Below are 16,511 nucleotides of genomic sequence, written 5' to 3' on the forward strand. Positions count from 1 at the left end.
CATTGGACGTGTGCGCAGGTGCATTGTCCTCCAAAAAAAGGATCCCTTTGTTCAACTTTCTATGGCGTTTTGTCTAAATTAAATACTCACCCAGCCGATCCCTCGGCTCCTCCAATAAACTACTATTGACTCGCTCACTCATAACCTCATCACACGCACGGATACAAGACTTCTCTAGAGCTGCCCCAACTCCCTGGAATGGTCTTCCTCGTCCTATTCAGCTTGCTCCTACTTTTTGCTCATTTAAAAGAGCACTCAAAACCCATTTATTCGAACTTGCCTACCCATCATCTTCTGTCTTTTGAAACCGTCACTTCTTCCCACCACTACAAATCTCCCATTTTATTGTGTGTAAATTCCCCACCTCCTAAATTGTAAGCTCTTTGGGGCAGAGTCCTCTCCTCCTGTATCACTATCTGTATTAGTCTGTCATTTGCAACCCCTATTTAATGTACAGCGCTGCGTAATATGTTGGCGCTATAAAAATCCTGTTTATTAATAATAATAATAATAATAATTGCCTCCTTCAGCTGGTCCAGGAGGTTAGCATAATACTGTCTGGTGATACTGTAGCCCTGAGGTAGGTAGTCCACCAACAGAATACCGTCCTTGTTCCAGAAAACAGATGCCAAGACTTTTTTGGCCAATTTCTAGGGCTCTTCTTCTGCCACGGGAACCCGCTGTGGCGCCATTCCTTTGACTGTTCCTTGGTTTCAGGATCATAGATGTGGAGCCAGGTTTCATCCTCAGTCACTAATCTAGCCAAAAAGTCCTGTGCAGCTTCAAAATGGGCCAAAACGGCTTTGGATGCTTCAACTCGTTCCTTCTTCTGATCACTGTTCAGACATTTCGGCACCCACTTCGCTGAAAGCTTGCCATGTCTAGGATAGTGGTGATAACAAACCCAACACGCTCCCGTGAGATGACAAGTATCTGGGCTATCTTTTTTGCGGATATTCGCCGGTCCTCAATAATCAGCTCATGGACATCGCAGGTTGCCGGGTCAGTTGAGGTTGGGGGGCGCACACTGCGGGGCTCATCTTGAACGGTGAAATGCCCGGTCTTGAAACGAGATATCCAGGTTGTGACAGTGCTGTAGGAAGGACACTTCTCCCCCAGTGTTTGTGACATCTCAGTGTGATTGTCCCTTGCTGACTTTCCCTGGAGAAACAAAAACTTCATGACGGCCCGTAACTCCACTGACATGAAACTTGCTTGTGCCTCGGCCATCACAGCTCCTCACTAAAGGAAAAACAGTTTTAAAAATCACAAAGACCTGATATTTGCACAGTTACATACTAAGATATTAGGCTGTCATATGCCCCACACTCATTATTCTATTTCATCTGAAAAGGGGCAAAGCAAGGAACGTCTCACCCCCTCATAAATATGATGGCTGACTATTGTTGGAGTATCCGGTGGGATTGTCCTAACACTGAAGACTCCAGGAAAAGCTAAAGGCATAACATTTTAGCTTAACCGCTAACCCGATTAATTTTCAAATGTTTTACTGTAAAAAAAAATGTCATAGAGTAACACTAAATCCTTTGTATGAACAAAATAAATAAACAGTGCATTCAAGTTATTATTTCATTGTTTTTTCATTGTATGTAAAATTTGTATGTTTTTTGACAAAAATGGAGGGTACCCTGTATCATAAAAATTGGATGTGATAGCAAAAAATGGAGGCATTTCTGGATTTACAACCTAAAAATTAGTAAAAAACAAGTGTAAGATCTAACTCAACAAAAAATGTGTTCCCCAATGTTATCAATCCACAGCCCAAGACAAACAGTCATGATCATGATTTTTATTTGAGACTAAATGTGCTCAACTTGGGCATCCCAAGACAAATGGTCTTACCCTTCTTATTCATCCCAAGACTAAGTGTTGTGCTCTTCTTGGCCATTTCAAGGCTAAATGTTGTGCTCAGCTTGGGCATCCCAAGACAAATGGTCATGCTCTTTCTGGCCAGACTCAAAACAGTCATGTTTATCTTGGGCAAAATTGGACACGTATACAGTGCTCCCCCAGCATTGTTTAACAATCCTCCTCTGTAAATTGAGTAATTGATGTCAAAGGACCACTTTGCATATGTCAGATTTTCATCCGAGGAAAGAATGACCATTTATCTTGGGCAACAATCATCTGATGTATGTATGTTCCATAAGATTGGATATGATCATGTGACTTGAATGGCCTTGGAATAACATTTAACCCATTTACCCTTACATGTTTCATCTATACATTGAGCATTATTATATCACAAGCTGCTTAGTGAGAAATCCCTGATAACAATCAGCTATGACCACTTACATATGACTCCGTGGCATGCATACACACACCCATTCATGCAGGCGGACATATAAAACTGAGCTTGGCGTTTGTTTTCCATTATTTCTATGGAGAGATTAGAGATTGCATTTGGTGGAATGCCCAAAATGTGAGGTCATATCTCTCTGTGCAGCTCGGCAGCTGTTATCCATGTAACACTCCTGCAAGACGCCTATTTTTATATGCAATTTGTAAGAGATGTAAAACACCCTCCAGTTTACCTCCCCATATAACATGTTAATGCTTCTGTTTTTCAATCATTAAATATTGAAAGACTCACATCAGCCTTTTAACATCTGCCAGGAACTCTCTGGGCTCCGATGCTTCCCAGTGCACCTTCTGTCTGTGTTTTTGTGTTCACTCTACCAGCTGTGGGCAGCTTTTATTCTCTGCGTCGCAGGTATGGTGCCCCTCAGAGCCACGTTTTTACCTTTTATCACCTTATTTATCATCATATAAGGGAAAGATGTCTCTTCTGATAAACACCAAGTAGTCATAACTTCGCTTTCATGTGCTGCCTGGGCCTGTTTAGCTGCATGGTCAGAACCTTTAGAGCGGATCTAAATCTTTTCTGGATGATATTTAGTTTGTTCTGCAGATCAAAAACAATTTGCGTTTTATCCTTTGTTGCATTTCAGTGCTCCTGATTTCACGCAGCCTCGTTGCAGCTACTTCCAATCTACATGCTCTCTAGCAATGGCTTCATAACATTTCTCAGGGTGACACCTGATGGTGACCTGACCTGATGGGGACAACATTGGGACATGTCTGTGTGGTGTCTGTTTGAAATGGCCTTTTGGAGTCTCAATGTCAGGGTGACAACACACAGATATATGGTAGACAGGAACCTAAAGGGATTTAGGTTCCTTTACATGGAACCTAATAGCAGGGAATACTAATGAGTGCTGCAAATATTGAACATCATAGTTACATAGTTAGTCAGGTTAAAAAAGGGCATGAACAAATCCATTAAGTTTAACCATTAGGGAAATAAACATATCCCAGATAAAACCCTATAGATTACAAGTAATTGATCCAGAGGAAGGCAAACAAAACCCTATAAACCCCGGGTTCAATTTGCTCCATCAGGGCGAGAAAATTCCTTCATGACCCCATGAGGCAATCTAATGTTCCCTAGATCAGCAGTCACTGTTATCTTTACTTTAAAGCCTTAATCCCCAGGTATATTATGTGCTTCTAGAAATCATCCAGCTTTTTCTTACAGCAATCTATAGAACTTGCTGAAACTACTTCCTGAGGGAGCATTAAATATAGCATGTTTAAATTTCATAAACAAGGTACAGAATATAATTGGGTTCACGGTTTTATTTGATGAACAATATCTGGAGCTTCCATTTTAATTTGTCATCCGTGTATTGTAGCCTTTGGGTATCTGTTGTCCACATTTAGTCACCATTGCCCCTTAGATGCCCAAGTGCTGCCACCAACACCTGATTGCTGCCTTTGCGCTATCACAGATGCCCCGTTTGTAGCTCAATCAATGCCAGAAATCCTGGTTTGGCATTGTCACCCACCACCACTCATTTTCATGGTAGCCTGGTGGTTTGCAAGATGATTACTTTTTTTTGTCTATGTATTGTTATTTTTACTGTTTGCTGCCTGCATACTATCTCCATTGGCCAGCTCCATTAAATTAAAACATTGGTCATTCCCCATTATTTTTGTAACTTTTTTGTAAAAAAGTATACAAAATTGTCCTCTAGACATATTTGTCAAAAATGTATTGAGGTCAGGGCAACTTTTCGTAGTTTGAGAGGTACAAGGTGAACTTTGTTGAACTTCTTTATTCCATATGGGCTAATCATTGGTACATCATATGGCTAATGGATTGTGGCCCCTTGCCCACCACACCTGGCCATCACACCTACATTTTATGGCCAATGCATTGTGGACCCCTGGCCACCATCCCTTACACTATATAGCCAGTGGATTGTGGACATGAAACCACTACACCTACATTAAATGGCCAATGGATTGGTGACCCATGGCGATCACACCTACACTATATGGCCAATAGATTGGTGACCCATGGCGATCACACCTACACTATATGGCCAATGGATTGCAAATGCTTGGCCATCACATATACACTTCATGACCAATGGATTATGGATCCCTGGCCATCACATCCAAACATATGGCAAATGGGTTTTCAGAAACTGGCCATTACACCTAAACTATTTGGCCAATGGATTATGAACACCAGGCTATCACACCTACACTATATGGTCAATAAATCATTGACACCTGGCCATCACACCTACACAATATAGCCAGCTGAGTACATAAATCTTTCTCCTAATGAATGGTATTGGTAATGATGGTAGACAGTAGGCATTTTTTGACAAACCTGGGGCAACAGTTCTTCTCTATCAGTATCAGTAAATGAACTCTGAAAAATGATATTTGGCTAAATGGGCACAAATTGCCATAGACTCCAAAACCTAGTGGAAAACCTTCAGAGAGAAATGAAGGCTTGTAAAGCTCAACCTAATTTTAATGATAATGTATTAGGAACAGGATGTCCAACAAGCTCGTTTTGGTGCAATAGTCAGGTGTTCACAAAAATTGGGTCGTATAACTTGTCTTAATTACTTTAAAAGCCCCAGCAACCCAGGCTGTGTCAATTTGATGTTGTTTAATATAGTCTGCATTTTGCTCTGTACAATGTTAGGCACAGAGCTATAGGGGGAAAAACTAAATAAAGAGATCGATTGTTTACACAGTGTATAGCGATGACATTGCTAAACAAATACAGTTTGATCTAAACTTTCTGGAGTCAGATGCAACACAGAAAAGGACCATTGTATATTACAAGAACACACTTCATCTTGATGCTCCAAGAATGTGGTATAGAAGGGGCAGGATAAATTAAAGTTAGCAAATATTTTGCTCTGGTGTAAAAAGTTACATATTTATTTTCAAACTGACTTAAGGAATCTGAGAGCCATCTGGACTGACTTATCAGGGTCCCTCTCCATCCAGTGAAAGAGCCTTCACAGCTGGCAGCCAACTGCAAGAGTGCTGCTTCAAAATGTACATGCACATATATCATATGTATATATTGAAAGAAACTGAAATGAAAGATGGATTTTTCCATTGGAGAGAGTTTAAGGGAAACAGGTGTTTGGGAGTAAAAAGTCTTCCCTCTCCTCTGGAGCTGAGGTCTGTTTAATAAAGTTTTCACATGCAGACTTGAGAATGAATGTAAGTCACAGATTGTGCCGAAATCTGCAGAATGACTCTAGGGCAAAGAGGAGGGGCCCAACCTGGAGAAATGATGACATGAATCTTACAAGGGGAATGCAGATGCCTCAAGAATGAAATGACAATGAGCCAAGAATATAAAATTGCTGTTTGTCTGTTTGATAATAATTACTAAGAAGAAACAAGTCAGGAACTAAGGTCTACATAAATGGAATGGTTTTAATAAACTGCAACACCAATGAAGCATGACGTCCTTTGAAACAAAACGTAGGGTTTGCTACAAGAATGTTTGCAGAACAGACCTTCTATGAACACAGCCTTGCTTCCATAGAGAAGCAACCGTGGGACTGTTAGACGTTTTTTAAGTGAAATTTGCCTCCCTAAAGAGTATAATATTATTAATATTATTATTATTAATAATATTAAACAGGATTTATATAGCTCCAACATATTACGCAGTGCTGTACATTAAAAAGGGATTGCAAATGACAGACAGATACAGACAGTGATACAGGAGGAGGAGAGGACCCTGCCCCAAAGAGCTTACAATCTAGTAGGTGGGAGAATTTACACACAATAGGATGGGAAATATGTAGTGCTGGGAAGTAGTGACGGTAGAAAAGACAGAAGAAGATGGGTAGGCAAGTTTGAAAAAATGGGTTTTGAGTGTTCTTTTAAATGAGCAGAAAGTAGGAGCAAGCCGAATAGGAGGAGGAAGACCATTCCAGAGAGTTGGGGCAGCTCTAGAGAAGTCTTGTATCTCTGCGTGTGATGAGGTTATAAGAATGGAAAATACCTGTTATCCTGCAAAAAAAAAAATGCAAAGACCTTGGTACTTTCAATGTGTCAGACAACCGAAGCACCTTAATCTTTTTTTGGAATTTATCAATTATGAAACAGATATGAAGAAATGCTGACATAGTTGACCAGCCTGGGTGATGACTATGGCATCATCTATAGATACATTAGTGGAGTGAGCATAGCAAGTGAAAAAAACTTAAGATTGCAGCTGCCAGAGAAGGTCTGTTGGGTTTGGATAAAATGTAAGGTCAATCTGTACTCTATGAGTACTTTCCTTAAGTCTTTTTTTTAGTGGGTGAAAAATTCACCTTATAAAAAATTTGAAATATGTTTACCAAACCCTAAATAATGATGACATCTCCATGGAATCTTGTGACAATACACGTCATTCCATCGCAGCAAGAGCACCATTCCTTCTCCCAAACTTGCGGTTGCTCTGCATTCTCCGGGAAGGAAGTGATGTCAAGCCCAGGCAGAAGACGTGTATAGTAACTATATGTCTAATGCAGATTTTCCATCTACTAAGTTTAGGTGATATGGGAAGAAAATTTTATAGTATAAGTGGCTTGGTTTACATCTGTTTTAAATATTGTAACCAGAATGTTACAATATTATCCGGACTTCTATACACATTCATTGTCCCCTTCTCATGTGCAGATATAGAATCTGCTCCCAGCCTGTGCCTAATTTCTCCCAAGATAACATTATCTTATCTCATATTAGAAATTCCCAGGACAGCTTCTATTACCCAGCAGTGATCCTGATTGCATTTAGTCCCTGAAAGCCACATTGTATCTCAGGCAAAACAGACTCCACAAAGTGCTTTGTAACATATTTAGCTGACCTACAGGTACTTCCCTTCGCTTTAAATCAATTGCAATTTTTTTTCTTTCTCATTCACTCAACCTGTCTGCTTTAATGCTGACAAAATAAGGAAAGAAAAAATTCCAGGCATATCTAAGCAAAGCCGTGGCTGCTTCTTACTCATGTCAAACTTTAATCTCCCCCTGAAATGGACTGATCCATAGAGAATTGTCCCTGTTAGTTCCCTGGCTGTCATTCCATCCCTCCTCACTAAAAGGGGCTTTGATTCCTCTTTGATTCAGGGTGCCAGCCTGGAGGTGATTGATTGACTCCTGGCGGGATATTAATAAGTTTGGCTTTTTCTGCGTTCCGCCCAGCTGGAAGGCCGTGTGCATCTGAAACAGTGAGGGGATTAGGGATGGTGTTGGATTTGTGTCTGGGGAAAGGGGGGATATGTCCAAATCCAGCAATTCTGAAAGTGTTAGACTTCTTCTTAGGATGCAGATTTATGGGGTGACATATTGATAAGAGAACTTATAGAATGTCTTTAGGATACTTTGTATGCTATCACTATAGCAGGCCTGTTAGACTTGACATTGCTTGGTCCAAATTCCTTACACACAAAAGAACAATGTGATTGCCTAATATCTGAAAATACTTAAAAGAAATACAGTTTAAACCTGAAGGTAAAAGTAACTTTCCAGGGTGTTACTTGGACTAAGCTAATCTTGCGATTTACTGTATGAGAATATGTTCTTCACACTTCTCTGGAGCTGAACATCACAGGTATTTAATAAAACAATATGGGAAGACGCAAGCATACATATGAAGAAATACAAAAAAAATATTAAATGTGATATACTGTGAACTGCTAACAGCGTATAAGGATAAACTGTAACCAGATACCAAGAGAACTACATGGTGTTTGTGTATTCCTGGTGACCATCTCACCTATTGTAGGACATTCCAACACTATGCCCATAAATACAGAGTTGTATAAAAGGCTTTCGTCATGGTTTCAAAGTGTATATGTAAGAATTGTTGTCCATAGGTGAGGTCAGGTACTGATGTTGTATGAGAAGGTTTATCCTAAAGGTGTTCAGTAGAGTTGGAGTCAGGGCTAAGTACAGGACACTCAAATTCCTCCACACGAAACTGGTGACCCCATGTCTTTATGGAGAGGGCTTTGTACCCGGGGGACAGTCATGGGGGAACAGAAAAGTGCCCTTATTGATCTGTGAACACTTTCCTTTACAACATCAGCCTTAAAATAATTTCTCTCCCATCCTCTGCTTTCTGGAGCTCACTCCTCTGCTCCTAAGACTGCTGGACATTATGTCCTTGACTAACCCATGGCCACTAGTCATAAAAATGACCATCTATAGTTAAGTTAAATGAGCAATGGAGTAATTATTTGCCACTCTCTACAGTGGTTTTGGCTACTCATATAAATGGTCAGTTCTGTCCCTCATGATGGCTATATTTGATTGTATACGTACAGGCATAACTCTAAGAGAGGACCATGGACTTTAAAGTCCCACAATGGCTTTGCTGCCCCATCATGGCTGCTGAACTGGAAACTTCAAGTTCGCAGCTATGGACATCTCCCGTCCTGTCCAAGATGACTCCTGTCTATCACAACCATCCACACCTGTCAAATTGCAGACTTCTCAATACCTGCAATCTCACCAATTGGCAATGTGTTAATGAATTATAGTAGTTGTAGTTCACTCTGACAAATGGATGTAACATCAGCTGCCTACTCATTGTTCATTGAGGCCATGGAAGAAATGATTGAAGAGTATCTTAGAATTCAGCTTTAAAGGTAATATTCACAATTACAAATGATCTGGAATCTTTTTTTTACAAATTGTAAATAAAAAAGATTTTGTTATACACATGCTTTAAAGAGGTTAGACAATAAATATGGCTAAAGTTAACAAAGAAGACTTTGGTCCAGATGCAGGAAAACACCAACTAACCCCCACACTGCCATATTCTTAAACTTCCTTTTCCCCATGGAGTCCACTTTTAACATGTATATTTTTTCCCTAATACATACCAAATTTTAGGTTCCTTTGGCCCACTGACATAATTACTGGTTCTTCTTCTCCTTCTTTGGTGATGCATAGTCCTAAATGCCACAGAGTACGGCTGCCAAGTAGTGACGCAAGTGCTGTTCTATGCAATTCTCTCCTATAAGCCCATGATGTGCCCATGATGTACCCCTATGAGGCACATCTACAACTCCCTACACTTACAGGAAGTGGGTTGCATGGTGCTCCATGGAGAAGACAGACACTTGATCTGTCCTCACATAAGTGGGGAACAGGACCGACTTTAGAAATATTATTGCAGCAAAAGCTTTTTTCTATTCCCCAATTTTTGGGTAACCTATAAAAACAATATCAAGTTGGCTATAATCATGCTTCTGTGGCATTTTGTTGTGGTGCCTTCACATTGTTGACCTTTACGACAACAAGCAGGTCAAAATTGTGTGCACAGCATTGTGTACAAGAAAAGGAAGGAATAAACATTCTCTCTTAGCAGGAACTGTATAAAGACATAACACATTATGGCTCGGAGCCTAGGAAATGTTGTAGCCAAGCATGAATTAGCAAGCAAGCCTGGAATGGAGTAGTGCACTCCAGCATGTGCTGTGTACAGATCCCAGGTCTCCTGAGCACCACAGAGCTTTCATTGCCGCCACTCAGGGCTTTTGTCCCTGTTACAGCCCTCTGCTCTTTGGCACAGGCTTAGGGGCTAATGCATTCCCCCATGAATGGGACAGATCCCTCCTTTCTAAAGCTTTTCCATTACAGCATGACACTGCCACCTCCTGATTTTTTTTTTTTTTATGTGGCCACGGATCTAAATGCTCTTACATCTCTGCCTTATTATATTTTATTTGTCCTCCAGACTTTGCGTTCCAAAAAAAATAACGAAAGCAGATGGACTGAAGAACAATAAGAATTGGAGAAAAGCTCCTGGGATGCTATTATTTAGAACTACATTCTACACTTATTCTATTGTTATGATCGATCCTAAGAATTTGTATTTAGAAATCCAATTGCCAACTTCCCTAACAACAGATGTTTAATGTATAATGACTCATTGTGGAAAAGTGATAATTGTCAGTCTCAGAATAGTGTTCAGGAGAAGGGGCCATACAAACAGAATATGGGAAAGTGATGGCAAAAAAACTCCAACATGTCCATCAAGTTTGCAGTTTTGTGAGTATAGATCTGTGATTGCCTCACTTATGTTTATATTCCATTACTGTAGACTGACTACCTACCGCTGCTAGAAGTCTATTCCAACATCAACTGCTCTTTCCGTAAAATAATACTTTCAAAAGTTAGTTTTGAATGTTGCTCCTGATAGTTGGAGGTCATGTCATCACATTCTTCATTTCTCCATGTTAAAAAACATTTTGCCCATATGAACCTCATTCAGACTGTACATAATAAGTTTCTACTGTCTCCCTAGATTTGATTTACCCAATAGAAGTATCACCATTTTTGTTGCTGTTTCTGGATTTCTTCTATCATTGCTATTTATATAGAGTAATTAGGATCTCCTTCCCCTGCTGGTATCCCGTCTAAGATAGTGACCCCACAATTTAATCTTTATAGAGGAATCAGGACCTCCCTTGTCCTGCTGGTGACCCCTCTAAGATAGTGACCCCACAAATTCTGTCTATATATAAGGAATCAGGACCTCATTCCTCATGACCGTGACCCCTCTAGTAATAGTGACCCCACATTTCTATCTATATAGAGAATCAGGATCTCTTTCCTCTTGCTGGTGACTCTTCTAGTGATGGTGACCCCACAATTCTATCTATATAGAAATAAGGACCTCCTTCCTCCTGCTGGTGACCCCTCTAGTGATGGTGACCCCACAATTCTATCTATATAGCAGGACCTCCTTCCTCCTGCTGGTGACCCCTCTAGTGATGGTGACCCCACAATTCTATCTATATAGAGGAATCAGGACCTCCTTCCTCTTGACAGTGAACCCTCTGGTCATGGTGACCACACAATTCTTTCTATATATAGGAATCAGAACCCCCCTTCTGCTTGTGACCCCTCTAGTGATAGACTCCATAATTCTATTCATAGACCTCCCTATATGTATTTATGCTGCTGTTCAGTAAAGTGCAATGATGTGGACAGCTCAGACCCCTTGTCCAGTTCTAATTAAAATGGGATGTTTGGAGCCCCTAAAATGCATCCATTCTTTTGTTTTAATGTAATGGTGGACTGTTAAAGTATCCTTGGACTCGTTTACAATTTGTCTAATGCTCTCTCTACTTTTATCATTTAGATATAGAATATATTTTGCAAATATGCATGCACTATTTGTAACTTGCAATTTCAGAGATGTTTGCAAAAAAAAAAAAAAAAAAAAAAAATAGTTTTAAATTACATGCAGACCTATAAATTATTGTCAGGCAAGATACATTTTAATGACTATGCTGTGTAGAGAAACATCGTCCTTTGACAGAATTCATTGGTAAAATGCAGCCGCTGAGTTTAATTACTCAGAAAAAGCCTTTCATTTATTCTGCAGTCACCCCCTTCTGCTTCTGTCGTGCAGCCACTTCTATGACAGGCTCCTGGAATGCAAAAACTGGCTTCTAGTCTTTGTAAACAGAAGCGGGAGCACCAGGAGTAATTTGCTGGGCTTGCAGCTTTCTCTCACCAACAATATTTCAACCTTCGCAGACTGGATGAAAATGTAGGTGTGCATATTCTTATAAAAAGTGAAAATCAGCAGAGGCTGAAAATGCTTTCTGTTCACTCGTGTTTTAGTTTTAATAAAAGAAAAAAAATCATGTAATGAGATGCTGGTGTACCTTAGGGCAGGTGACAATTTTTACCTTTGCCAACAAAGTACAAAGAATACTCCTGGTGCCATTTAGGTGACCAAAAATGGAAGGAGGCTTTTCTTTACTGCCGAAGGTCCATATTCATCCATGGTATCAAGGTCACATTTACCTGGATGGGTTCTTGTGATATCTAACACATTTTGTAGCTGCTTCAAGCCTCATTGTAGAAAAGACTCCAAGTCCATTAGGTCTAATGGAACTGGAATATAGAGCTATAGAAGTGACTTGGACCATCTACAAAACTTCTTCAGCGTTACCGAAACAAGTCCAGTTGAAAGTAACCAACTACTACTAGATGTCCCAGAATCTGGATGAATGAGAACCATCACTAAAAATGTGAGACAACCTTCTATTTTTGAGATGTGGCCACATCTAACAAATTGTGTAACCAACTTCCTTCTAGTATCATTAAAAATGTATGAAGAGTGAGATAACCTGGTTGGAATGTAAAATAAAGAAAACTCCTGACCCACACTATGGAAGTTGAACATTCAGACTCTTTTAATAAACTCTGGTTACAGTATGTAGCATCTCCTTATTTTTTGGAAAAGCTCAATTTTACCATTAAAAAGCCTCCAATTGCAGTCCTTTGAAACTAAAAGCTGTTTTGAACATAATCCATGAGGATCCTGCTTTGTTTAGGCACTTCCTGTTATAGGGTGACAACCCTCTGTCTTGATCCCCCAGGTATGCACCTGGATAGTCACCATGCCACAGGGCTTCTGATGGGGACTACAGATGCTATGGTCAGCTTATGTCCCCATCAGTAACCCCACTCTGGAAAAGCACATTTCTGTTTGCATTAAATTTGACCCCTCTCGTGATGGTGACCCCACAATTTCCCACATGTGATGACTATTACTGCAATGTGGAGCTATCTTTATTTTAAAATGCCACCGCAACACACAAAGGCAAAGCAGCTTCAACACAAATGCATAGCAATGCATTGTACATGGGCATTGTAGTATGCCATGTTGCAAAAAATGGTGTATATAACATAACATAAGGCACAGCAATATATGAAGAAATACTTGTGTGTTAATATAACACAAAAGTGTGAATGTGCCCTTTTTTAACCAAGGAGTAAAAGGGCCCGCTTTTAACCAACACACTTGGTCCCTCAGTGGGCTTTATATGTATTCTAAACATCATACATCACAGATTGCAGCTCCCCCTTGTAATCCATTACAGGTACTCTTGGTTCGCATGCTGCCTGGGTCCTTCCTGTTCCCATCTGGAGACAGCCATGTGGTTTGAATGAGGGTAGCCTGTGTGTAGCCAAGGCTGGATGTTGGAGTTGTCGGGGAGGGATAGTCCGGAGGGAGGCCGGGGTGACAAATCCTGGAACAAAGACTGAGCCATTTTATTTATGAGCATCTTATTACAAGCCCTGTTTTGAATTTCTTTTTTTTTTTTTTAAGACAGTCGTGTCTGGAAGAGTAAAATATGAGGGGGAATGTTGCCAGAAAGCAGTGATGCGGATTTCACATCCTCTGACACAGAATAAAAGGGGCCTTGTGCTCGGCCCGATACTCGGGATGCTTCAGCCTCCTCTTTGTCACAGTAACAGAAGTATCCCTTAAAGTGGAGGAATCACTCTTACCCCTGAACCGCGCCGGCGGCTCACTATGATTGCGGGGCAGGAGACAGACTTGGATTTTCTAGATAGGCAGATAGTTTTTTATTTCTGGAGCTCCTTTGTCCCTGATCTGTGCTAAAACAAAGCTCCAACTTTGCTCTCCTTTAAAGGACGGTTATTCTGTTGGGAACTTGCATCCTGAAGTTTGAGTTTTGGGGTCAATTCAAGTTTTTTTTTTGCATATGAAAACAATGTAACCAAAAACCCTGCAACTTAAAGGTTAAGGGGCCCTAAATAGCATTCTACAGCGCACGTAGCAGGGCTTAGGCAAGCTATTTGCTGCAGTTTGTAATCACCTTGCTGAGCAATTGATGCAGCATTTTGTTGTGATGCAAAATTAAATATTTTAGGTAAGGCTTTTTTGGCCATGAAGATGTATGGGGGTATATGAATCAATATTAATTACATTTAGTTTTTTGCTTAGAAGACTGTGAGGTTCCAAGTAGGGATTTGCCGGAATGGGTTGTATGCGGGAGGGCTGCACTCATTAATACATCATTACATTTTTTTTAACCTGTGCAACCTGGATTTGATCTGGTATTAGTCTGGGAATGTAAAAAGCATCACAAAAAGCAAATTATATAAGGGGTGAGATCCAATCACAGATTGGTGGTGGCGCCATGACAGCCTGGGCTCAACGTTGGCTAAATGATAGAAACACTCAATGTGACAAGCCATGGGCTGTAAGCCTGTGGTCAGTAAAAACACTGGTCCACCCCAAGATTACCAGCTCATTACCTTATGAGTGTTGTCATGGTTGGCTGGTGCTGCCCACTGTGCACATTTAAGGGCTCCCAAATATTGCCTTTGTGTTAAAACAGAACCTGAGAAACACTACCCAGGATACTGAGGACAACTAGAGGTGGGGAAGAAGTATTGCCTGGGGCAGCTCTAGGCTGAGGGAGAGTATTAAATCAAAAGTTTTTAATTTCATATTATTTTTAGTATTACTTTTTGATTATGTTCTACTTGAAGGTTCCATATACATTGGGTGCTGAAAGTATTCTGTTTGAGTTCTCTATATACTGTGGATGCTGATAATTTATTCCCAAGCAGTACAAATACTTGTAAGTACTTTTTGTTTTCCAAGATCTTCCAGACATCACTGGCTCCCTTTATGGTCTCAGTGCTATTTGTGACTCAAACGTGTTGCATCACCTTCTAAATGTAGAATTTTTACTGCTTTTAATGGATAATAAAACATGAGCAGAGAAGATTGTGTGCAAGAATACATGTGTTCTGTTCACTGCTATCTTTTGATGTTCTTTTACAAATCTGCTTAATCTGCTCTTGGACGGATACACAAATTTAATAATGTAGCACAAACCAACCCCTGGCATATGTTAAATTACCACACTGTATGCATCAACGTTTTATTAGGACGTTTTGTCCACTGTCTAAGTCAACCTAATTACTGTACATTTTCCGTCAACGGAAAGAGATTCCCCTCTGAATGAGTGCTGCGTAAGACCAACATTTATTAAAGTAAAGTTGGGAAAGTAACACACACTCCAACTTTATCCTAAGAGATAAGGGGCTCATATATCTCTTATGCCCTGCCTATATTTTTCTAACTATAAGCCATGCAATCCAGGGGCACCAATACAAAATATGTGCTAAGTCTAATTGTTCGCTTTCTTCATAATGCAGCAGAAAAATCTGTCCTTGCCACTATGTTGCAAAATAGAACCCTTTCTCCCTTGAAGCAGTGATCTTTTTTGTAGTGGTCCAATGCACCCACTGAAAAGTCTCAGCTATATCTTTGTTTCGTGAAGCCTATCAAGATGAAGTATGTTGCCCATTCAAGATGAAGTATGTTAATGAACAGATGGGTTGTGTACATATATATATATGCAAAGAAATTTATGGACCACAGTTTGCTGAAGACTCCATGACTGTGCCCCGGGTCCAAAGCCAGATCCAAAAAGACATGGGGTCACCAGTTTGGTGTGGAGGAGCTAGAATGTCCTGCACAGAGCCCTGACCTCAACCCTACTGAGCACCTTTGGGATGAATTGGGATGGTGGGCCAGGTCTTCTCATCCAACATCAGTACCTGACCTTAGATATGGTGATAAATTTCCACAGACAAAACCCAAAATCTTGAGGTATTCCCAGAAAAAGGGAGAATGCTATAAGAAGGCAACTCCTATTAAGAGCAATATTAAGGGCAATGGTTGGGGTAGGGGTGGAGATACAAAGTGGTCAACTCTATATTAATGACCATGAGGGTGGTCAACTTTCTATTAATTATTTTGAACCAGTTATCCAACAGGCTCATATAGTTCTGGTGCAGAAAATGTAATTAGTACCATACAAATACATGCAAAACATAATAAAACAATACATCTGTAATGATTTAATATGTTTAAAAAGAGAAAGAGTTGGAATGAACTGAAAAGGTGAGCTAGGTCTTCTCATCCTATATACTTTGGGGCAGGGTCCTCTCCTTCTCCTGTGTCACTGTCTATTTTCATCTGTCCTTTGCAACCCCTATTTAATGTACAGCACTGCATAATATGTTGGCACTATATAAATCCTGTTTATTAATATTATTACTATTATTAATATTATTATTATTATTATTATTATTAATAATAATAATAATAATAATAATAACATAAATACCCAACTTCACAAACCAGGGCAAAGACAACCCAAAATCTTGGGGAAAGCCTTCTCAGAAGTACAAAGGATTAAAGTCTGGTATAAGAGGCAACACCATACTAAGGCCATGATGGTGGTGAGCAACTCCTTAGTAATACCTATGGGGAAAGAGAAGCAACTAGATATTAATGGTCAGCTGATATAC

Source organism: Pyxicephalus adspersus, chromosome Z, assembly GCF_032062135.1.
Source record: "Pyxicephalus adspersus chromosome Z, UCB_Pads_2.0, whole genome shotgun sequence".
Taxonomy (NCBI): Eukaryota; Metazoa; Chordata; class Amphibia; order Anura; family Pyxicephalidae; genus Pyxicephalus; species Pyxicephalus adspersus.